We start from the raw sequence: 26,001 nt of genomic DNA on the forward strand, positions 1-26,001 counted from the left end.
TCAATATTATATATAGCCCGGAATTGACGGCCATTCTTAATAAGAGTGCCAAATTCAGACCAAAAGGGAAAATAATTTAACTGTACATGACTAAAAACGGCAGAAGTTTAACTACAGTATTAAACCCTGTCTATACAAGATAATACCTTAAAAAAGAATAAGACAGTCAAAAGTGATAATTTAAACAACAGCAAAGCATGCTGGGCAGTGCGTAATCCACAAATTCTACAAATAGAAACTCTTTTGGGTTACATATCTTACAGATTGTGATGTTTTTCTGTTGATATAAAATACTGTAGTTTTGATGAAGAGGTGGTCGATCGACAATCACTTTATTGAAACGAACAACTACGCAATGACAGTTTGACGGCGAAGTCTCATGCTCCTAAATAGCCTCATGATGTTGTTCTGAGGCAATTCGATCCATTCCTTCACAAGTGCTACACACAGTTCTGCCAGGTCATGTGGCGGTGGGCTATGATAATCTAGTCGCTGCTTCAGCTGGTCCCAGGCGTGTTCTATGGGGTTCAGGTCAGGGGACATTGTTGGCCAAAGCACATGAGGCACTCCGACTACCTGAAGTCGAGCTGTGACGATTCTGGCACAATGTGGTGAAGCATTATGATCCATGAACAGAAAGTTGGGGGTGTGCTGTTGGAATTGGTGGATGATGACGGATTCTGTAATGTCTGAGGTAAGAACATGCAGTGACTGAGCCATCGACAATCACCAACTCTGCTTTGTGCTGACTGGTGATGCCTGCCCAGACCGTTGCAGAAAGACCCCACTGGGAACGTTTGCAGTGGGCACAAGACCATGTGACCTGGACAATGCAGCAGTGGTCGAGCATTCTGTTCGCTGATGAGTGTCGGGTCACCTTGCACATGTCATCAGCATTGCTGCAGAAGGCAAGGTGAGCGATACACCGAGGTCAACATGGTCCCCATGGTTTGCTTTGGTGGAGGAGGTGCAACAGTCTGGGCAGGCATCACCAATGAGCATAATACAGATTTGTTGATTGTCGATGGCTCAGTCCCTGCACTTGAGTACCTGTAGAAAATCCATGCACACACACACAAACTCCACACAGATAACCAAAATTAACAAAAGTCAGTATCGGGTGCTTGCACCATTTGCTGCAATGATGGCTTGAGTGCTGGCTTGGTTAGCATGTTGGCCACACAGAAAGGAGATCGGGAAGATCTCCGTTTGGGCATCTCTCTGTGGCATTTGCATGTTCTCCCTGTGCATGCGCACGTTTTACTCCCACATTCCAAAAACATGCATGGCATGTTAATTGGCAACTCTGAATTGTCCGTGGGTGTTAATGTGGGCGTGAATGATTGTTTGTTTTGGAATTATTGTAATTCAGCCACATTGGAGGGTTTTCCAGTATGAAGCACCTTTTCGGTCATGCACGGCTTCTCAGTAGGACTCAGGACTTTGACTAGGCTTCTCCAAAGTCTTCATTTTATTTAGCTGTTCCTTAGTCGTTCAAGATGTGGAATTACTGGTGTTTTGCAGGACCCACGTTGGTTTCATCTTGAGATCACAAACCGAGGACCAGACATTTTCTTTCGGGAATTTTTGACAGACAGCAGAATTCATGGCTCAATTTATCACACCAAGTCTTCCAGTTCCTGAAGTAGCAAAATAGGCAAAGACCATCACACTACCACCGCCACATTTTATTGTTGTAGATGTAATGGGACACACACCTTCCAAAAAGTTCACCTTTTGTCTCATCGGACTACAGCATATTTTCCCAAAGGTCTCTAATAATAACCCTAACGAGGACAAGCCATCCATCCATCTTCATCCACTTATCCAATGTCATGTTGCAGGGGCAGTAGGCTAAGAAAAGAAGCCCATACTTTTCTCTCCCTGGCTGCTTCATCTAGCTCCTCCCGGCATTCCCAAGCCAGTTAAGAGACATAATCTCTGTGTGTCCTAGGTCCCCAAGGCCCCCTACTGGTCGAATGTGCCCTAAACACCCCCCTCCAGGGGAGCATCCTGACCAGATGTCCGAGCCACCTCATCAGAATCCTCTTGATGCAGAGGAGGTTCTACTTCAAGTCGATTCTGGATGACAGTGTTTCGCACCCTGTCTCTAAGGGAGAGCCCAGCCACCCTACAGAGTAAACTAATTTCACCCACTTGTACCGGCAATCATGTCCTTTCGGTCACTGCCCAAAGCTCATTACCATAGGTGAGTGGAAAAATATAGCTCAACCAGTAACTTGAGAGCTCCCTCTTCACCAGATTGGGCCGATGAAGAGTCACCATCACTGCAAACACCTCACCAATCCACCTGTCAATCTTACTTTCCATCCTTCTCTCACTTGTGAACAAGACCACAAGGTATATTGTAATAGAATACAATACAATACAACATGTAAATAAAATTATACTATAAATAAAATTATAACTCAGTCACAAATTTAATATGAAATAAAATCCACGAAAAGTAATTATGTTCATATACAATTTGTTGATGTAAAACTACATCCAAGTGAGTCCTACATGCAAAAGATGTGTATTAATTGAGCAAAATGAAGTTATTGTAGCCGCCTGCTTGTGCTGTTTGTTGATGTTCATAATTCCGGTATTGCTAAATGCACTTCACAGTTTGTGGTGCATAATGAGCTACTAGCTACTTAGTTTCTTGGTGTGATTGCTGCCGTTTCAATATGCATCTCAAATTTTTAAATGCAATTCATTTTGAAATCTCCAATGGTTGGTCTTTAGCCAAGAAGTTCTATTCTCTCATATCAAAGCAGTGTTTCGGTGTTTGTTGAAATCATGGAGACAGACACAGGCTGTTCTGTAATCAGTGCTGATGTGTTGACAGAACAAATCTGATGTAATCATTTTCAAATGGCTATCTGATCTGAGTAACAACCCAGTGTCAGACTGTGACAGACTGAGACTTATTGGAGGATACACCCGACCTCTCACACTATGTTAGTCGGGACTGGCGCCAACTCTAGCATTATCCCCAACAGAATCAGCAATATGCAATGACAAAAATACTCCAACAAGCTCTGTGCAAAATGACGGAACTAAAATACTCACAGCGAGACCGAATGAAACATCAACAGATTGGCTGAGAGACAGGAAGCAAAGAGCAAATCGAGATGCCCATCTTTATCTACTGACAGATCGGAGCAGCACAAGACATTAATTCATTCATTTTCTACCGCTTATCCTCACGAGGGTCGTGGACATGCTGGAGCCTATCCCAGCTGTCTTCGAGCGAGAGGCGGAGTACACCCTCGACTGGTCGCCAGCCAATCACAGGGCACATATAGACAAACAACCATTCACGCTCACATTCATACCTATGGACAAGACATGACATAATAATAATAATAATGATTAGTTATCCCACTAATTTAGACAAGTATACCCACATTGTTGACATGTCTTCCATATTTAAAGAGGTATCTCATCATGTAATAATTGGTATACTTTGTATACATACCAGAGCAAAAACACATTTTTGTTGACTACTTTTTGATGTCTACAGATGGCAGTTGATTAGCACTCACAGCCAGTTCCAGTTTGGGTTCCAATCTTAGCTTGGAGTTTGCTTGGAGTCTGTGTGGAGTTTGCACATTCTAAAAGTATTCACGTCACACATATGGCCAATTTATTGCACATACACTATGCACCCTGTGATTGACAGGCATCCAGTCCAGCATGTACACAGTCAGGTGGGATAGGCTCCAGCTCAGCAGTGACCCTCAACTGGATTAGCAGTAGGAATCAATGAATTCATTAATATTTCATGACATCTTATACAATAGAAGAAAGAAGCAGTGTAAATCACTCCACATAATGGCCTCACATCTTTAACAAAGCATGATTATTTTCCCAGTGCAAGGAAAGGAAAGTGGTAATCTTATGATGGTCAACATTACATGGATAATGTATACAAAACAAATGTTCAAGTGCAGTGCATCAATGCAACAATTTTTTTCCCTGATTACTAAACAAACATTATTCACAGTTTTGTGACAAGAATATATTGCCATTTTGTTTTCCTGAACGATCCGTGTTGCCCTTCACTTTATTTAGGTGCTGTAGTTGTAAGAATACGTATACATTTTTAATTGGTTATTACCTGGGCTCTGCATAATTGCATCGCAGTGGTTTGACTGTATAGAAGCTGTTGTGCTGTTGCTTGTTTCCAAGATTGGTAATGGAGCCAAGAGTGAGGGGAAGCAATATTGGTTTGGGATTGGCTTGGAGAAGAACACGGTTGCATTCACGGGCAACAAAGCTTCAGTGCTTAAAATTCAAGGTCAGTAAGCTGGAGACCTAAACCTCCAACTCTACAACAATAGAACTGATTCTCACTTGTCCTTGAAAACCCAGAATTGGTGCCCTGATTTACACTTAGAAGCTATCAAGTATAAAGCAAGCAAATCATTATAATCTATGAGCTGTGCTAACCTACTGTATGTTTTGACAGGGACAAAAATAAGGAAAATCAGATGATGATGAACACGGTTGTGACTTATTATTCATTATGAATATGCAATGTTTCATCACACTAATTCCAGACAAATTGTTCTGTTTTCATCATGAATAGCTGAGTCACAAATGGTGTTGAAGTGCTGCATCAGACCAGTGTGGATAAGTCGATGGAGGTGACACACAGTAGTTTTGTCTGTACTGCTCTTCAAGCAAGTGCTGGGCGGCTGGTACAACGTTGCATCAGCTGCTGTATTTTTATGCATGATATGTTACATCATGGCAGGAGAGTCAAGTGATTAGTTAGCATCTGACTTAAGTTTGACAAGAGGTAACCAAACTAGGGGATGATTATACAGCAATTAGTCACACACCTGAACAAAGTCATACAAACAGACCAATGGTGAATTTACCCCTTAAAGTCACCTGTTCATTCTTGTGTAATTGGCGACGACATCTAATTCTAAAAGTGATGGAGTGCCACACCCATCTTGTTTATGTATTTATTCCACAGCGGAGGAGTATGCTAGCGTCTTCATCACATACTCGGCGATGGCTCAGGTTTTGCCAACCTTTTTGTTTAACTTAGTTCTTATTTTTTGTTTTGTTTGAAAGAGGTTGGTCAAAGGCTGACAGTGCATTGATGCTTCAGTGCATGCTCACTGGGAAAGCATATCCGTCTTTACCAATAGCCATTTTAGCTAAAATTGAATGTGCCATGCTTAAAGGGTATGAAGTTGTTCCTGAGGCGTATCGACAGCGCTTTTGGTTCTGGGATAAGCGGAACGGACAAACATATGTGGAGTTTGCCAGAGACCTAAGCATTCATTTTAAATGCTGGTTATCAACACTGTCAATATATTTGAAGGCCTCTGAGAATTCATGGTTTTAGAGCGGTTTAAAAATATGCTGCCTGGTAAAATTGCAACATATATTAATGAAAAATGTTTCTACTGCGTCCATTGCTGTCATGGCAGCAGATGCGTTTGTGTTGATAGTGGTGTTAGAGTCTGAGGGACACTGCTGCTATGAACCCATGCAGGATTCCGTCATGTCCTTTTCAGCTGAGTTTGACACTGGGGAATAGGATTCAGAGTTTCCCATTCCTTTACACGGCGTGGTCCTACACTGTGAGCTAGTACAGGTTGAGGTGTCTGTTGCGGTGAGTCCAGCGTTGCCCATGGAAGGGGTACGTACACCTTATCCCAGGTAATGGATTGGCGGGTAGCTGTGTGTGGGCTGCGACATCCCTGCCACTTTTGGAAACACCATGCAAAGATTTACAAATTCCATCTTTGTCTGACTTTCCATTGTCAGTGTCACTGGAGGGATTAAAATGTGAAAAGATGAGTGATGTTTATTTGAAAGACGTGTTTGGAACGTGTGGTGCCTGCTGCTGAGGTTGGTAGCACAGCAAGTGGATACTTTATACATAAGGGAATAATGGATTCATACATAAAGGCTTGTTATATATATATATATTATATCATGTTCCATGATTGTGTTGGAAACACCGTTTTCTAAGTTGGGGTGCTGCTGGATTTCATCATTTGGTCTTGAAATTGGCCCATGACAAAAGTGGACATTTTGGTGTTAATAAAACATAATTTCTTAAACATTTCATTTGGCCGCGCATGAAACGTGTCCACTTGTCATGCATGTCAGTTGACGGGAAAGCCAAATCTGAAAATAAAGCCTTCCCCATTGCAGCTTACTCCAGCTGTAAATGAACCACATCTTATTGTGGACTGTGTGGGTCCTTTACTTTGTGCAAAATCTGGTTGCATGTACTTTCAGATATCCTGCTATAGGTAAGGCAGTAGCAAAGACATTATCATAGTTCATTTCAATATTTGGTATGCTGAAAACTATTTAGTGACCAAGGATCACATTTTTTTTGGACAAGTGCTAAAACTGTTTAAGATAATGCATAATCAATCCTCAGCCTATCATGCACAAAGCCAGCAATGGAACGGTTTCAGCGAACTCAAGTTTATCCTTTCTCCTCATTTGCCAGATTTGAAAGGCAATGAATTGGCTGATTTGGTGGATACTCCATCATGCACAAATTTGATAGAACACGAACAACATAGATGTCAGAGACACACAGCCAATTAGGGGCAAGGTTTTTATCGAACATCACCTGAGAACCTTCAGCGTTTGGACTCTGAGGTCGATTACCTACTCCGAAACAACATTGCTGTCCCCTCTTCATCTAGCTGGGCATCACCGTGTATCTTGATACCTAAACTTGATAAGACAGACAGGTTCTGTACCGACTTTAGAAAAGTAAACTCTGTGACTAAAAGTATTTTCCATTACTAAGAATGGATGTCTGTTTTGACCAGGTTGGTTCTGCCAAATTTGTCAGCAAATTTGATTTGTTGAAAAACTACTGTCAGGTTCCTTAGTCTCAGTGCGTCCAGGACATTTCTGCTTTTATTACGCCCTCAGGTTTATATTCATGTTGTCATGCCATTTGGGTTTAGAAAAATGTTCTGGCAACATCGCAGCACCTGATGAAGTTTGTAGTGTGAGGGCTAGATGGCTGTTCAGTATATTTAGACTGAGATAGTGGAAGCGACTCTTGGTATATGAACCTTCAGCCTATCTGTTCACTGTTTGGCTGAAGCACAGCCTACCGTTAATCTGGGCAAATGCGCATTTGGAATTGCAACTGTAGCATACCTTGGTCGTTTAGTGGGATAGGGACACGTAGCGCCTGTGCATGCTAAGGTTATGGCAGTACTTTATTATCCACAGCCTACGACTAAACAAGAAATCAAACATTTTAGGTGTGATGGGGTACTACCGGAGTTTCGGTAGGAACTGTGTTCCCTCTCACAGAATTTCCTAAAGCAAAAGCAAAGTTCGTATGGTCTTCCCGAAGTCAGCAAGCTTTTGAAAATATAAAATCTTTGCTCTTCCCCTGTCCTGGCAGCTCCATAATTTGATTGACAATTTATACTCCATGTGCAGAATTTTCTACCGCTTATTCTCACAAGGGTGGCGGGGGGTGCTGGAGCCTAATCCCAGCTGTCTTTGGATGAGAAGCGAGGTGCACCCTGGACTGTTCGCCAGCCAATCACAGGGCACATATAGACAAACAACCATTCACACTCACATTCATACCTATGGACAATTTGGAGTCGCCAATTAACCTAGCATGTTTTTGGAATGTGGGAGGAAACTGGAGTACCCGGAGAAAACACACGCATGTACGGGAAGAACATGCAAACTCCACACAGAGATGGCCGAGGGTGGACTTTTAATTTAACATTTTAATTAAAAATTGTATTGAAATCACTAACCTTTAAACTCAAAAGTACAGTTATGAAATGAAATGTATCTGATGCAACTATGTCCACCTCATTCAGTTAGAAACATATATAACCTTGTAAAAAAAAATAATAATAATAATTACAATCCAATTCAACATGGTAATGGTAAAGACAAAGTAAATACATACTTCTGTTCATATATTCAGTAATCACGCTCATTTCCATAGTTCATGTACACATGTGTACACACATTGTTGGAACAACAATAGTTATAAAATAAATAAGACACATTTTCAACATGACAATACGTGTGAAGTCAAGGCAACACATAGACAATGTAGAAGTTTTATAAACTAATTACAAAATGATAGCAACAATAACAAGCATAGAAAAAAAACACATTCCCATAATGAAATACAGGGTGTCCAAGGCAACGTTTTTTTAAAGGTTTCGCATGGAACCAGCCATGACAAATGTCTTTTACTGTATGTGTACACATCTTCACGCTGAGTTATTTTATCCAAAATTTGGATCGTAAGGATGAAAAATGCAGTTGAGACACTGTCTGTTGCCAGCCACAACATGTATGGGATTTTTCAGGAATTTTGATGTTTGCTGGCTGATGTCATGTGATGTTTGCGACATGAATCACAGTATTGTTTGATTTCTAGTGGTATCGAATGGCGACCACTGCATAGAGCAGTTCGATACAAATTCATGCATTGTCGCACCCCTACTGCGGTCCCCATTATTCCAGAGAGAATAATGAAACAGAATTTTGGTAAAAGCTATTCTTGTTCATGTGTTAGGCATCTTGCTACAGTGAAGAAAATAAGTATTTGAACACCCTGCTATTTTGCTATTTCTCCCACTTAGAAATCATGGAGGGGTCTGAAATTTTCATCGTAGGTGCATGTCCACTGTGAGAGAGATAAACTAAAAAGAAAAATCCAGAAATCCCAATGCATGATTTTTTAACAATTTATTTGTGTGATACAGCTGCAAATAAGTATTTGAACACCTGTGTATCATCTAGAATTCTGACCCTGAAAGACCTGTTAGTCTGCCCATTAGAAGTCCACCTGCACTCCATGTATCATCCTGAATCAGATGCACCTGTTTGAGGTCGTTAGCTGCATAAAGACACCTGTCCACCCCATACAATCAGTAAGACTTTAACTTGTAACATGGCGAAGACCAAAGAGCTGTCCAAAGACACCAGAGACAAAATTGTACACCTCCACAAGGCTGGAAAGGGCTACGGAGCAATTACCAAGCAGCTTGGTGAAAAAAGGTCCACTGTTGGAGCTATCATTAGAAAATGGAAGAAGCTAAACATGACGGTCAATCTCAATCGGAGTGGAGCCCCATGCAAGATATCACCTCGTGGGGTCTCAATGATTCTAAGAAAGGTGAGGAATCAGCCCAGAACTACACGACAGGACTTGGTCAATGACCTGAAAAGAGCTGGGACCACCGTTTCCAAGGTTACTGTAGGTAATACACTAAGACGTCATGATGTGAAATCATGCATGGCACGAAAGGTTCCCCTGCTTAAACTAGCACATGTCAAGGCCCGTCTTAAGTTTGCATATGACCATTTGGATGATACAGAGGAGTCATGGGAGAAAGTTTTATGGTCAGATGAGACCAAAATAGAACTTTTTGGTCATAATTCCAATAAGCGTGTTTGGAGGAAGAAGAATGAAGAGTACAATCCGAAGAACACCATCCCTACTGTGAAGCATGGGGGTGGTAGCATCATGCTTTGGGGGTGTTTTTCTGCACATGGGACAGGACGAGTGCACTGCATTAAAGAGAGGATGACTGGGGCCGTGTATTGTGAGATTTTGGGGAACAACCTCCTTCCCTCTGTCAGAGCATTGAAGATGGGTCGTGGCTGGGTCTTCCAACACGACAACGACCCGAAGCACACAGCCAGGAAAACCAAGGAGTGGCTCCGTAAGAAGCATATCAAGGTTCTAGCATGGCCCAGCCAGTCTCCAGACCTGAACCCAATCGAAAATCTTTGGAGGGAGCTCAAACTCCGTGTTTCTCAGCGACAGCCCAGAAACCTGACTGATCTAGAGAAGATCTGTGTGGAGGAGTGGGCCAAGATCCCTCCTGCAGTGTGTGCAAACCTGGTGAAAAACTACAGGAAACGTTTGACCTCTGTAATAGCAAACAAAGGCTACTGTACCAAATATTAACATTCATTTTCTCAGGTGTTCAAATACTTATTTGCAGCTGTATCACACAAATAAATTGTTAAAAAATCATGCATTGTGATTTCTGGATTTTTCTTTTTAGTTTATCTCTCTCACAGTGGACATGCACCTACGATGAAAATTTCAGACCCCTCCATGATTTCTAAGTGGGAGAAATAGCAAAATAGCAGGGTGTTCAAATACTTATTTTCTTCACTGTATACTGTCATTTTTTTCTCTACCATGTTTGATATCCTCACAGGCATGCACGCTTAAGGTTAGCGTGGGAGCACCTCTATGATAAATGACATCCAGAGATGTTCTTACAAAGACCCAGACCGCCTCAAGCATCACTTTTCATGGCTTGTGGTGAACCTCATAAATCAGCAGAGGAGTCACCGTAGTTTCTAAGCTTTCGTCCTGTGTGATGGTCGTTCGTGCTTTGGTCCATCTTCACTCTGCAAAGCTGCTCAATTCCCAACCAGCAGCAGATGCATGAATAGAAAACAAAATCTGCAGCGGTAAGTCCTATTTTTCTCCACCCCTCAAAATGTAATTTTTAGATTTTGTTTGATTTTAGCATAGCACACATCAGCAATGATTGAGGAAGAAGGGAAGGAGGCAGCTTTTCCACATTGTGACCATACAACTGCAGGGTACTTATAAGGAAAACCCATGCTTTAAAAGAATAAAAAGAAAGCATAATTCAAGACTTTCTTAGTTGTTGACAGATCCTGTATAATACGGTGTTCACGGCCATCATCACTGGTTCACAGGTGCAGGGGGTAACTGTACATGATAAGTGACTATTCCCTGAATAGTGGACTTGAAAAATGATGGCCTTTTAGCCGAGGTTTACAGTGCTTTCTGCAGAAGCAGCTCTGACATTAATCATTGCAATGCAGGGGTTGAGCCTGTCTTTTGCCAAGTATTTAGCTATGTATTTACGTAGTTTGTTTGTGATGGAAAAGGCAAAAATATGGTTGTTACTTGTGTTTAATGACTTCACCTCACTTTAATGGCTGGGTACATAATGTAAGATACATTATAGGGTACTGTAGGGTACACTATATCATCTGAATTTTACTTGTGTTTGACATTGATTTTCTTGGCCTTGAAATTTATGGGCCCCTAAGGTATTTACAGCATTTCATTCAGCACATGTGGACATTTTCTTTTTTGCTATATTTCAAAACTAACCCAACCTTAGCCTTAAGTTTGTGCCTACAGTAGTCTATACTCAAAGTATCATACATTTTCTATTGCTCATCCTCCACATGTTGCTAGCGTTATTTTTGGTTGCACCGTGTGTGAGGGAGGTGTTTGGTTTGATGGCCTGTTGGTACGTGTTAGAGTGCCAAAATAGACATTTTTATGTCTCTCAGTTCAGAAATCCACTATAATTCCATGTTGTGTCATTGAGTGGTCTTTGTGACAAACACAAATCTTGTCTTCTTTTCCCCTTGAACTGAGGTCTGAATAAAAGATTTCCAATATTAAACATTATTGATCTGGTGCGACCTTTTCGAAAGCAGTGAGTCATAATCACTGCTGAGAAATGCTGTTGATACAGAATTTCCTGGGGCCTGACATTGCTAAAATCATCCTGAGAGTTATCTCAGGTAAAATTAGAGACCAATTGATTGTGTTCGATAATCTGAAAAAAAAGACATCAGTTTACAGATGAAAGATCAGACAGCCTCACAGCATTTTCACAGCTTTTGGTGGAACAGAAGACTTGCCTGGAGATTGTGGGTTTGTATTTCCATTGGAACATTTCTGTGTGGCAGTTGCATGTTCTACCTGTGCGTGTGTGCATTCTCCAGCTTCCTTCCAAAAATATGCATGCTGGGTTCATTGGAGACTCTGAATTGTTCTTTGGTATGAATGTGAATGCGGATGGTTGGTACGTGCCCTGCTATTGCCTGGCAACCAGTCTAGGGTCTGAGATAGGCTCCAGGATATCCACGACCCAAGTGGGGACAAGGATGGAAGCCTTATCAGCCTTATCACATCAAGAGTGAAGGTGTGAAGCTAACCAATCAGAGGTGTGTGCAATCTTTGCCACACAAAAATGGCCTGCCAATGTTCATTTCAAGACATGATGTTACAGAATGACGATATTGTAAAAAGAATATAGCCTCCTCTGCCTCCAGGGTACTCAAAGTGCAATGTCATAGGCTATAGGATGCAGTATCAGGGCAGAGTGGGGTTTCAGTGTTATGGATGAGCAAGTACACCACTATCTGTATGTTACATCGTCACCCATCTAAATTATCTGTATCCGTTTCTGTATTCTGAGTGGGCAGGGCATAAACCAGAAGTGTGCATGTTTTGAAAGAAAACGTGTGGGGCTTACATATGTACATTATTTTAATCTGTTTCACACATATTTCCCTCTCTTTTTTGTGCATTATAACATCAGAAAACAAGTTAATATGAGCTAGGTAACAATGCACATCATTGGGACACATTGATTTCGACTACAAAGCCCCCTAAAACACGTTTTTAATTGTTTGATATACATGCTGAGATTATGCAAGAACAAGTACATTGATTAACATGAAATACTGACAGTATCACAAGTTATTTTTTCCCTATAGGCCACCTGTGTATCACCTTTTCTCTTCTAATAGGGGCTTCATATTGGCTGGGTTTGATAATTAAGAGACTGGAAACCCGCATTCCACATCCTCATCAACCTTTGAATGAAACGATTAACTTATTCATTACACCACAATTTTGATTCCTTGTTTGAAAACATTCATTCATTCATTCATTTTCTACCACTTATCCTCACGAGGGTGGTGGGAGTGCTGGAGCCTATCCCAGCTGTCTTCTGGCGAGAGGCGGGATACACCCTGGACTGGTTGCCAGCCAATCACAGGGCACATATAGACAAACAACCATTCACACTCACATTCATACCTATGGACAATTTGGAGTCGCCAATTAACTTAGCATGTTTTTGGAATGTGGGAGGAAGAAAACACACGCATGCACAGGGAGAACATGCAAACTCCACACAGAGATGGACGAGGGTGGAATTGGACTCGGGTCTCCGAGCTGTGAGGCCTGCGTGCTAACCACTCGTCAGCAAATAAGTATTTCCGAGAACATGAAATTCTACAACCACCCATCCAACCATTTTCGATGCCACTTATCCTCACTAGGTTTGCGGGTATGCTGGAGCCTATCCCAGCTGTCTTCAAGGTGAGAGGCGGGGCACACCTTGGACTGGTGGCTTCTACAACCAGTATTCCAAAGTTTCCAAAAATAATGAAAAGGATGTAGTTTAAATGGAAGGCAGCAGGGCACTCAGGGAAGCTTTTACAAAGCACACACACGCATACACACACAATACCTTTGTTGCTTATCATCTGCTATGGGATTCGATTGCCAAGATTTAATATGTAACTCCAAATGCAGCTTTCCTCATGTCAAGGCTTATCCCTCCATCTGTAAAATGCATCCGTTACCAAGATACTGCTGCAGTCTCCTATATGCCATAAGTACAGTCCTGCCTTTGTTGTTCGCTTAACTGCATTAGGCTCTCCGATCATTCATCACCTGTCTGGAAACACACTGCTGATCCAAAGCGCTACGTGCCCTGAGCTTGCCTAAGATCCTCTGAACAATCAGAAGACAAGTGTTTATGTTATCCCCCCTTATCCCGCCTGATCCTGCATGAATGAATTAGAAGCTTATATAAACACCACATCAGGCAATGCATCCGTCCAATTTGAGTCGATTGCTGACCATGAACAAGCAAGAGTGATATTGGCTGTTGTCTTCAGTGCCATATTTGATCTCTTCCCACTTGAGTAAATCTAGTGACTTGGTAGCAGTGATGTGCAGTCAGAGGAGAAAAAAAAAACAAATAATGAAATTGGACTGTATTATAAATGTATTTGCTGTATGATTCCACTCATCTCCTCCTTCATCTTCATAAATCAGGATTTTCAAGGAAAGGAGGGAAGAGAGAACAGTGCTGGCCTGGAATAGGTGGAGGCAGATTATTTTTCACCTGCCCTTTGTCAATACATACTGGGACTGTGCTGCAGGCTGAAGTGATATATATTAGTTGAATGGTGGATAATACGGGGCATGGTCAGCATTTGACGTTATGACTGTAACGTTATACTGTACATCACACGGGAGAGGTTAGAGGTGAATAAATGGTGTATTATCTGTGTCTGAGGGAATGGTGGGAGGCAAGGATGGATACTGTACAAAGGAGGTGAACGAAAACTGTACTTTCTTCAGGGAGAGGGCAGTCCTTACGGTATCAGTGTTGCTGTCAAGACTTTTGGGGGTGGTTAGAGAAAAATGTGCACTACGTATGTGCACTCAATAGCTGATGCATTAAATAGACACATGTACAGTCATGTGATTCCATGGTGGTGAAGGTCTCTTTAATTTTCACATGTTTATATCTCAATGTTTTCCTTTGGTTAAAATTGGAGTTATTTCTCTTTGTTGGACAGTCCTTCAACATCTTGTAGTTAAAGTGAAACCTAGACACATAACTTTCTCGTCATCTTACATTATCATTAGTGGTGAGTACCTATACATTTTATCATTAAACGTGTGTTTTATAAGTGTGTGACGCATATTTAGGGCTTCAAACTGGATGATGTGATGAGTGAACAATGGCAGGAGGGTTTGGACAAGAGGAGCGAGGCATTTGTCAAAATATATATATTTTTTTCTAGCCTTATCAATCACTTGCAAATTATCACCAATCGCGGGTGTATCCGTAACCGAAAGCAGGGCTCTACCTTACATGTATTTCTGTTATTTTTCCCTTTCATGTAGCTAAATAATATTATCCAACCCCCATGGTGTGGTCTGTGAGTGTACATCTATCATTGGAACGTATGTCTTCTTGGAAGAAGCATCTCCCTCAATTTGTTTTTCTCCTATTTTCTAGTAATTGTGGTGATGTGTGTGGCACACTCCCGTTTGCTTATTGTGGTGTGAACCTCGCTTTGCACAGAATTGATATTTAAATGTCTCCATTACAACTCACCCCTCAAAAAAAAACCAACAAGACTCAGCAGTGGGGATACATTGCAGGAAAGCAGGACAATCAACAAGCTGGTACACTTATCCCAGTGCTGACAAAGACTACACACTGGTAGGGTTTCAAGTTGCGGCATATGCTGACCATCAGGATCTGGCAGGAAAAAGATTGCCCTCATTTCAGGAACTTGTTTTCTCCAAATTGCTACTAGTAAGAGCAGATGCGTCCCTCAAATCATTTGGCTCTATGTCGTAATGTTTCATTTTCTAGCGGTTTTATTTATTATAACCCCGCCTTTTTGCTCTCCTTACTATAAACTGTATTGTTATATTTGGGCAGTCTTAATTTTTATTTATGTTTGCCTAGAACAAATGTTGTGTTGATTAATGTTGGACCGCTTGCACTCATGGCTGTACAATTAAAGCATCAGTCCTCTCACCAAAAATCCATTTTGCAAATCAAATGACAGCCTGCTACCTGCAGGTAGCTATTGAAAAAGCACCCAGGTCTGGATAAGTCATATGTGTCAAGCTCTGGCCCATGGGCCAAATCTGTCTGTAACATGTAATTGGCTGGCATTGCAGACCTCAAGTGTTTGCAGCAATCTGCACAATTGGTCCTGGCTCAATTATTCTCACGGTGTTAACAGACATACAGTAGCTTGGCCACAGTATACATGTATACAGCACTAACTGCGCAACCATTGTTACTAAGGGTAAGTAACAATAATTTGACTGTACAAGACTAAAAACTACACCACTTTAAAATTATTACACACTGTGTGTACAAAATAACACATTAAACAGGCATAGGACAGTCAAAAGGGATCATTATAACTGCAATGTATGCTGGGAAACACAATTCGTCCATTCTACAGCGGCAAACTTACATATCTGGCAGCCTCTGATGTTTTTGTGTAGATAAAAAATACTGTTGCCTGGACTTTGACAGAATGATGAGGAGTTGGTCAATCAACAGTCAATTTCAATCATCTTCTTATATCAACCATTTCCCCCTACCTTTTCCTGGCTCATCCAATCAGCACACATTCATGGACATTTTAAGCAGGAATTAAAGAACATAAATATCTTCAAAAATATAAATTTCCCATTCATCCAATGTAAACAAAAGAGACCTAATAGGAGACCTATTATGCTTTTCCCACTTGACCTATAAATGTTGTAGTGGAATGTTGAATGTTCTATTCTCGTGTTAAACGATGACAAAGTTTCAGAAAATGAGGTTTGCGCATTTGGAAGTGAGCCCTGAAAGAAGTTTGGGGTGGCTCAAAATGCTCAGTTTCAAAAGGTGTGGTAAAACTGCCCTTTTGTGATGTCACAGAGGATGGAATTCCTTAAATGGGCGTGCCTGTAAGCTAGATAAGCTCTCTGCTTTCCCCCAAGTTCTGCCTCTGCTCCTGTGTTTCCGGAACAAGATCAGGCAGAAGTTATTTGGGGGAAGAAAAAAAAACGGACCGTTTAGATGGGAAGCACAAATCCAAGGAAATACTGCTGGAATAACTGCACATTCTGCAAAATTCTGCAAAAGCTGTGTGTTATTGTGTGTAGCTGCTCTATAGGAGTCAGAAGTCAATACTGAGAGTTGAAAAATGAGCATAATGGGTTCCCTTTAAAATGCACGTCCACTTGAAAAAACACCCACAGAGTGTCATGTGCATGTTATGAGCCTGAGTTAAAAAAAATTGCTATATACACAAGGGAATTTTTGGTCTGGGTCAAAATGTACTGGAACCATTCTATGAAGGCACATACGATATGAGGGACAAAGATGAAACATCAGGTTATGTGGGAGCATCAAAAGGCGATTGGCTCTGCGGTAATATTGCAGCGCTGTCCAAATGAAATACCAAATACCACCACATAGACTGAGGACCTTAGCCAAGATCTCCACATATAGATGGCTGCCAATCAATGCCACTGTACGACCTGAAGCTCCATCTTTAAAGCCTTCTCTCGCACATGCCTTCTGGTGGTTATTGAGCTGCAGTTAGCATCAGTAAGGGAAGGCCCTTTGGGTCAAAGATCGACTTGTGTCTTCACAGACAGCCTGTCGGCTCCTCTGGCAAAACTTGATTGGCTCACATCGAAAACCTGAACTCACCCCTTGGATCAAACACATTTGTGGTGATCGAGGATAGAGACTGGACAATATGGATTTTTTTTCAGCTCCTACATGTCTACAATTGCCCCAATATTTTTGACCATATCGTGTAATCAGGCTGGACGGGGTTTGAGTGGTTAGCACGCAGGCCACACAGCTAGGAGATCTGGGTTTGATTTCCCACTCAAGCATCTCTGTGTGGAGTTTGCATGTTCTCCCCGTGCATGCGTGGGTTTTCTCCGGGTACTCCGATTTCCTCCCACATTCCAAAAACATGCTAGGTTAATTGGCGACTCCAAATTGTCCATAGGTATGAATGTGAGTGTGAATGGTTGTTTGTCTATATGTGCCCTGTGATTGGCTGGCGACCTGTCCAGGGTGTACCCCGCCTATCGCCCAAAAACAGCTGGGATAGGCTCCAGCACCCCCACCATCCTCGTGGGGATAAGCAGTACAAAATGAATAAATGAATGGTGTAATCACACAGTATTAACAAACAGTTGTTGTCGTAAAATGGACATTTCTTGTAAACAGTGTCACATTAAGGAATAATGACTAGAATATTTTCTCAATTAAACTTATGTACGTCTTGTTTACTACTTATTTGGCTGACATAAACTGGATCTCATAAAGAGTAAACAATAAAAACAAGTTACGATGGATGTATTCATTACATGCACTACATCTTATCCTGTCCATACAGTGTATGATACTAAAAGTGTATTATTTTGCGTGAAAGGAAGGTGTTCAGGTCGTCGTGAAAAATGCACATGAAATAGTAAATACAATGAATAATGTATGAAAGACAAAGAAAAAAATGTTACTGTGAGTTTGTGCATGCAGCATGTAAAATAGCACTAGAATAAGCAGCTGTAACTCTGTCAGCAAGTACAAAGTAACAGAGAACAAAACTGTGACCAAAAGCCAATCCAGTTTTTGAATTAGTTTTGCTGTGTGTTTTTTTTTTTCTTTTTTTCACTTGACATTGAAGCGAGAGATGAAAATACAAGAGAGTGCCAAGGCTAGATTGAAGGTCATTGTGCTTACATGGTTACAATGGACACAATATGCACCCACTCCTTAGCCACATCCTACCCTGCAACCCACACACTTAGACATCCAGAGAAAAATTGCCTCATAAAACTGCCACTACTCGTACTTCAACAAAACTCCGGCATAAATAATACTGCAGAAAATTCTACTAGCGCGCATCATCTCTGCATGCACTCCAGAGCCACAGGACTGATTCCAGTGCAGGCCAGCCAACCAAATGAATTTCTCAATTCTGAGAATAAAGTACACCCATTGTTACCTCCACATGTTACAGACACACTCTTCAGAAGAGGGTTAATGGTGGAAATGCTCATCGCTTTAATCACCCCTCCTACCTAGAAGTAAATTGCCAAGAGGCCACCATGAGACGTAAATGAGACACTTAATCCCCTTGCTAATAATCGTTCCATTAAGAATGGAGCAATGATTAAAGCTCATGGAGCCCAATCAGCTCTGTGTATCCCCATTCTAGGTTTCAGAGCAGGAACCTCATGGGAGAGTGCAGTAAAATAAACAGTGGTGAAATGACTGTTTCAGACACTAGAAGCACAAAGACAAACACAGGGACTATAATGGTTGTTTCTTCCCCGACATAAAAAAAAGTCAGTAAGGGGATTTTGCTCCCTATTTTTGGGGGGTTGGGGGACGAGACTTCCACCCACAGGGATCTGATTCATCTTTGTTTGTAGAGATATACTTCTCAGTGATATTCATTTGCCTGGGGATTTGTTTTATAATCCTGTTTACTTCTGTTCCCCTCTCAACACCCCATCTTTCTCTCACTTATGTGACTCATGGCTGTATTTCCTCCATGATGCTGTCAGTCTACATCTTTGCGTGGCTGCCCAAACACTATCACATGTAATTCTGGTGTCTACCTTTTTGTGGGAAAACATGCATCATCATCATCCCAAGCATGTTTTTATTCCCCATATTAGTAGTAGTTGCCCTGTGTGTCCTTACGTGTCAAGTAACCGTGCACAAAATATGGTCATTGCAGGCCGCGGGTCACAAGTGTAGAACCTCTCATGTCTAACATCTCAGCAAGTTTATTTGTGAATAATTTCATTGAAAAATGTGATTGTAGTCTGGAGTTCATGCGTCAATTGTTAGACGCCAGCGTATCTTGAGACACCTCAGTTCAGTGACCATCTTCACAACTCCACAACTGTGTTTTGATTTTCATTGGCGTGTTGTGTTTTCTTTTATCTTACCATAAAAAAGGTACCAATAATGGCAAAGAGGGCAATTAAATGATGGTTATAGAACCTGAAATAGAAGGAACAGCAATGTATGACTGTATCTGTTGTGACTAAGGCTAACAATTGGCAGTAATATTGAGAAGATACTCCATTATATCTTAATGTAATCTTAAATCCTTATCCATCAGAAAAAATGGTAACCTTGTTTTTTTCTGGGCATGCCTATACATTTAGAAAACATACTTTCTACAACAAATACAACAAATACTGTCCCAGCTAGTCGTCGACCATGAACTGAGAGGACGAAACAACCTGATTGATTTGATCTGATTGATATTGATTTCAATAATTTCTGGTGGCAACAGTTTGACTCTTTAAGATAAAACGCTGTTTCAAATGATACAAAAATAAATAAATAGATTTGTAGAATCGCGACGTCGACTTGTGTCCCATAATCAACATCTCACACTGTTGACCTAAATCAAACCAAAAGATGAGCAAAGCTATTTGTCATACATTCGCTACTCTTTTCTCCACAGTGTTGGTCCAGTTAAAGATGCCTGATGCAGCAATGTTCTGGTGGTACACTAAAAGGGGTTACTTGACTCCATCACCGGCCATAATTTGTTTGTGTCATCATTTAGCTATTTCGCAAATTGACCACTCGATATAAAGGGTGTCATGATCAGCGCTAAGGAATTGTGTTAAGTATGGTACGAGGCCATAAAATAGAATTTGCTGCACTAGTAACAAGTAATTTTGCCACATTAACAATATACTGTGTTCCGTCATTATTTTATACTGTGAGATTGACACTTAGTATATTTTTTGTTTAATCCTGGACAATTGGGGAATTAGTGAATCAGAGCAAATCATAATTAGGACTCTTCTAAACTAATAATTATCACATCAGTGTTTAGTGCTGAGACAGGAATTAGCAATTATAGTGTGAGTGGCATGTGATCCCATAACACATCATCAGCATTTACGTGTCGCGTCTTTAATGAAACAGCAGCTGTTCTCATCTTTGACAGGATGTACGAACATAGCGACATTACAGGTGCAGGTGAAAGCAAGACACAAAATACATGTTTACAAGACAGACTACGTAACATGGTAAGCACCCATTTATGATAATTATAGCGTTCCAATAACATATACAGGAAGACATAATTTAAACCATTCAAAACATTCCATTCCATTTTCGTCTGCTTATCCAGGCCTGCGTCGTGGGGGCAGGCCATCTATTTCAGTTCGACCGAGAGGACACCAAGGCGTTCCCATGACAGCTGTGTGACATAATCCGTGTCCGAGGTCACCTCACCAGGGAGCATTTAAATTGTACACTACTTCATTTACCAAGCACATCTCTCCAATAATGTGGCCATTGTCTTTATGATATTTTGTGGTCACCCTTGGCGAAGATACTGAACCCGCAGTTGCTCCTGATGCTGCGTCATCAGTAGGTTAATGTGCTTACAGTGCCAAACATGTTGAGCACTTTGGAGGTGGAAAAGCGCTATACAAGTGAAAAGCCATTTACTATTTACTTAAAACATACACCGTATTATTTGTTTCTCAGACTCCCCACACACTTGTAACTGCACCAAAAGGAGAGCCCAAAAACCACGAAAAATGGTTCTTCCTACTGCCTGACCCGTTCGGGTGGAAACATCCTCGACCAAGTTCCAGAGTGAATTACTGTAGGAACGAAGCAAAACTGAGTTTAGTTGAACCTTATTCTACTTAACAATACACTCACCGTATTTTTTTTTTTTATTAATCTTCTCCCACAAATCGATCAAAATCCTCATCTTCTATATCTTAATTGAACAGCGGGGCAATTTCGTCATCAAATATGTCAGGTTTCCTCTCATCATTGTCGGAGTCAGTCACTTTGTCAGGTGGCTGTTCAGCAATGATGCCGGCTTTTGCCAAAACTCAGACAACATATAAGCCAGATACCTCAGCCCAAGCATTTACCATTCATTCACATACACTGCGATACAGTTAATCCAGGGGCAGGCGGGGATATGTGCCTCGCTTCTCCACTTTCCTTCAACTGCAATGGATGTTTGCCACCTTTGCCACCACGAGATCATGACAGTGTGAATGCCTAACAGAAAATTACAACATTTTAGTCAATATTTTGGCTTCTCAGGGCTGTGGTCTTAGAGCAGCCGCACATGATAATTCAGACAGAAAGCTTTCTAGATCTTCCAGAATCTGTACCTATTCCTATTTTTTTTTTTCATATTACACCTTGGATGGTGTTCATGTGTAATTTCGGTGGACATTGATATTTTGTATTTAATTGCATGGTAGTTTGGCCATTTTTTTTTTTGGCCAGAGAAAAAGGAATCCAGTGTAAGTGCATGCTGTATGAAAATGTCTATCCAGCTGTTGCATATAAATTGTATGAAATCCACTGACTACATCTGTCATTTATATGTGAGGCGCAGAGATCCAGTCTTGTCATTAAGAGGAGTGAGCTAAGAATCCGGACCTCCACACTAATTTCCCTTGGCTGGTATCTGAGATTGCAGGTTGAATCCCAGATCCTTCACTCTGCCTCCTACTGCTGCCCTATTTGCTCCTTCCAAGCTGTAATTGTTTGCACTTCCCACTCCCATTAATCAATGCCTCCATTTCCACAGACTGACACCCACACAAGCTCCACAGTCAAGATTTTACCACTTCGCTTCAGTGCCATACACTGGATATGAAAAATTCATTAGCTGGCTGGCAACCATCAAGGTGAGCCGATACTGTGAGTTAAAGATGGGGTTGTAGGTGGGATCAGTGAGGGGGAAAAATGAGATGGAGGAAGTCGAGATGACTGGAGATGTGGCGCAGAAATCCATTCAATGCTAACTGTCTCATTATCATCCCCTGTCTATTCTTGTTGAACTGGCGCAAGGAGAGTATTCTGAATTACAGATGAATGTGAAACACTGCAGAGCCACGGGGTCTATAGCTGCTCCAGAGCTAGTGAGCAATCCAGGCGTTGGGAGGCTGTGAATAGCTCTCAATCACTGCAGTCTTATTGATGACAGTGGAACCTCAAAAGTCAAGGATGTTACGTGAGCGCTGGCTTGTTGTTTGCAATCTCTGTTTACAGGTCCGGATTGGCCAGGGGCGGAGCCTGAGGATAAAGCAGCGGAGGTGACATCGTTCTCTCTCTTTCTCTCTCCCACTCCTCTGATGTACGCCAGCTCCAACTACAGCGTCCTCGCCACACCGCACTTGCCGAACCTTTCTCATTGCCTATCATCTTTATTTAATAAACTTTTATGTTTAGAATATGAGTTATTTATGAATTTATGTTTAATTCATTGCTAGACGCCAAACCTCTTATTCATTCATAAAATAAAAAAACACTATATATCATCCATAATATCCATCCTTTTGTGTTACACGTCCCTCTCAGCCAGAGGGACTTTTAACAGAGAAATTATGTCCAGGGTGTACCCCGCCTCTCGCTCAAAAACAGCTTGGATAGGCTCCAGCATACCTTCAACCCTAGTGGGGATAAGCGGCATAGAAAATAGATGGATGGATTTTGGCCGTTTTGTGGAATATACATAAAAGGTCCCATTAAAAGTGTTTGAACTATAGTTGTGCATGATTTACGGCAAAACCTCAGCAAATTTAAGAAGACTTTAGCTCATCTAAAGCATTGGTTCACCCACCATCGCCGCTCAATGACAAGTGGCAAGGAAATGACAAGTTTCAACTACCTTCTGAAAAACTTTGTATAATTTGCAACAATTACGTGGCCACCTCGAGAGCACTAACTTTCTAAACTGTTGCAAGCATTATATCGTGCCTGCTTCCTGTTCAGGAACAATACCTTTTAATCCATTAATTTAAAAATGATTTGAACAAAAAGTGTGTGTAAAAAAGGGTGACCCCAAGATGCAGAGAGAAGGGTAAGTGCAGGTTGAAAGTTGAAGTTCTCTGTGAGCAGACATTTTCACAAACATAGGAACAACAAAACGTACAAAGTCCAAAGAAAAGCAACAGCATCAAATGTCATGGACTCCCCAAACAAACAAAGAAACTGAACGTTATGATGCAGCAACTAACTGAAACTGCAAGCTGAAGTAAATACTGTCTGATTGCCTATCAGCACCTGCTGCACTCAGAGCATGCACAAAAGAAATTGGCTGCAGGAAACAGAAAACACAAAATAAGAGCATCATACAGGAAATTACATTGACAAAGGAAAACCAAACCCATGAAGTCCAACCAAGAATGCCTTGCTAAGCCACCCAGTGCCCGAGCACGGTCCACTTGTGTTCACATTTAGGAAATAAACCAGACTTTGTATTCATCTTGAACCCATTTAATCAGTGTATCAATGTGATGACCAGGTTGGTTTGGGATACTGTATCAAGGTTTAAATGACCTTAGAAACCTTGAAACTCTGATTGGAGTCCTATGTTTTGGTCTATAATAAAGAACGAGCAATTAAACTTCATATATTTACTCAGATAAAATCAATTCCATTAACTCCACCACCTTACGCCTCCTCAATAACAGCTCTGTTGATCTCAGACAATTTAGTGCCTGGAGCTGCAGTATGCATAAATAGGAAAGTTATTTAAGTAGTCAGCCAAGACATACTGTAAAACCGCATATTATAAAATGTAAGATTTGAAGCCAAACATATTCAAATCCAGTCCATACATTTTGCATTGTTGGATGTACTCTCGGTATGAAGTCAACAGCTTAATTACTGAGTCTTGAGGCGCGGATGGTTACCATGAGAGCACCCCTGCACTCCTGTAAATCATTGTGTCGTGTGAATAGTTCATTAGTCTTTTGTAAGATTTTCTTAAAGAAGAATGAAAAGTGTAATTGATGCGTGAAGCTCAGATGCCTTATTGTTTTCAAGGTTATAGTTCCAGTAAGCTACAAAGAGACTGCTCGTATTTACCTCTTCTTTCTCTATGGGCTTTTCCCTTCAGGGGTCGCCACAGCAAATCAATCTCCTCCATCCAACCCTGTGTTCCGCAACTGGCTCTCTCACACCAACTACGCTCATGTCCTCCTTCACTACATCCATAAACCTCCTCTTTGGTCTTCCTTTACACTTCCTACCTGGCAGCGCTAAACGTAGCATCCTCTGATGTACTCGTTCCTGATCCTATCCATCCTGGTCACTCCCAATGTGAACCTCAGCATCCTCATCTCTGCTACCTCCAGTTCTGCTTCCTGTCTTTTCCTCAGTGGTACTGTCTCTAGACCAAACAACATGGCTGGTCTCACCACAGTTTTGTAATGTATTTACCCTATTTACTGTAAAAGACGTCATCCAAACTCAGAACACATTACGTTACCTTTCCCACCGAGTCAATTATTAATGATGATTTATTGTCATTTTTGAAGCTGTGGATGTCATTTTAAGTTAGCTATATTACCATAATAATAGAAAATAAGATGTAATCTGCAGGGTGGGTCATACATTTCCATACATAGGGAAATGTATAATGTATATACCTTTTCTGTTTCAGAGCAGATCCTCAGATCTCACGCCTCTGGATTTCTACCTTCTGTCCAAAGATAGAAATCTGGAGGGGTGTGATCTGCTGAGATCTGGTGTGTCAGGTGATGATACGAGTGATGAATCTCAACAAACATATCACCAACACTATTACAAACATGCAGCCCGTTTGTGAAACAATGGTAATCATATAGCGCTCATGGTATAAATAAAAATGTCTGTCCAGTCTGAATTATTTTTCCTGTTTATGTAAACAAATGGCCCACTCTGAAGACTTACATGTTAGTCCTGGGGATTTTTTTGGTTTGTTTTTTTTACTTCTGGGAATTCTTGCATTGGCTACTGCGATGCAACAAAAGAAAACATCAACATGTTGGCGACTCTGTGAAGAATAAATAGTGGTTGTGGAGTCGGGACAGGATAGACAGACCTGGCCATGGAATCATCTTATCATCTTTATTATGTGTTTAACTCCGTGTCTGTCTCTTTTTTTGTGTTGGAGAAGAATCTATCTAGGAGCTATCTCTGTTTTGTGTTCACATTTTGGGCGCTTTGAACACATTGACTGGATTTAGTACATTGTTACCTATGCAACGACATCTTTTGCATTGATTCCCATAATGCTGGTAAGATTGTGTTGTTATTGTGTTTTACTTGTATTTCCTTTCCTTCTCACACTACCACGTCTATTTTTATTTTGACCAAATAAAACTACTTTCTGACTTTTGTCTGCGTTTATGACGCGCAGAGGAGGTGATTACAAACATTACTTTCACAAATCCACCTCCACTTTAATATGGAGGTGGGCTGAACAGTCACACCAACTCCTCCAGACATATAACACCACCTCTGTTAATTTGGACTTCTCACAAAACACTGACTACTATTAATATAGCGACAAAACATTGCAGCAGTAATTTCAGCTTTTATACAGAACTAGATGAAATAATTTCAGTTCAATTTCCATGTGAATGTTGAAATGTTGAAGCTGAACTGAAATGTAAAATGAATGTTGAAATAGCCTAGAATGATGAATGTCCCACAAAGGAACATTTCAGGTTTACAGCAGCACACAAGAACAGATAAACTGCATAGAGAGGGCAATACAAAGCAGAACTTATAT

Source organism: Doryrhamphus excisus, linkage group LG14 (genome assembly GCF_037039965.1).
Source record: "Doryrhamphus excisus strain RoL-2023G ecotype Guam linkage group LG14, RoL_Dexc_Guam_v1.1, whole genome shotgun sequence".
NCBI classification, from domain to species: domain Eukaryota; kingdom Metazoa; phylum Chordata; class Actinopteri; order Syngnathiformes; family Syngnathidae; genus Doryrhamphus; species Doryrhamphus excisus.